Source organism: Sinocyclocheilus grahami, unplaced genomic scaffold (assembly GCF_001515645.1).
Source record: "Sinocyclocheilus grahami isolate Dianchi unplaced genomic scaffold, SAMN03320097.WGS_v1.1 scaffold9262.1, whole genome shotgun sequence".
In the NCBI taxonomy this organism is placed as follows: domain Eukaryota; kingdom Metazoa; phylum Chordata; class Actinopteri; order Cypriniformes; family Cyprinidae; genus Sinocyclocheilus; species Sinocyclocheilus grahami.
Genome location: NW_015512495.1, coordinates 1 through 767, shown reverse-complemented (window position 1 = coordinate 767; position 767 = coordinate 1).

The window sequence follows — 767 nt, the reverse complement described above, 5'->3', positions numbered from 1 at the left end:
CATGTGACACTGAAGACTGGAGTAATGATGCTGCAAATTCAGCTGCGCGTCACAGAAATAAATTACAGTTTACAGTATATTCACATAGAAAACACTTTTTTTTTTTAAATGGTAATAATATTTCACAATTTTACAGTTGTTATTGTATTTTTCATCAAATAAATTCAGCCTTGGTGAGCAGCAGAGACTTCTTTGAAGAACAAAAAAAATCTTACAGCTCATTAAAAAAAAAATCAATACATTTGTTCCTTTTTTTTACAAAATAAGAATGAAGACTTTAAAAAAAAAAAAAATTAAACAATAATAAATAAAATAAAATAAATAAATAAAAAATTCAGTAATTTTCTGTGGCTGTTTGGATGCCATAAAACACCCACAAAGTAGGTTTAAGTTAGCATTTTCTTCAGTCACTGCACTGGCTATAATTATAACCCTAAAATCAGGATTGGGCGTGAAATAATATCTTGTATGTGAAAACAGGCTGAGAATTAAACAAGTAGTTATAATCTGGCTTAGAGGAAGACAGGAATCATGTCTTTGTGGCAATTTTTCTGCCGATTAAGAGTAAATACAAGACTTCTTCACCTTACAAACATTTTTTAAAAGCAAAAATGCTTCGAAATGCATCATGTTTTGTGCAAACAGCCATTATTTTTGGAATCAGCGCCTCAAATAATAAGAAACTAGTATAGGAAATCATTCCGGAAATATGATACACACTGAAAAAATTATACTAAATTTTTTTAAGGTAAGTGGTTGCAAACAAT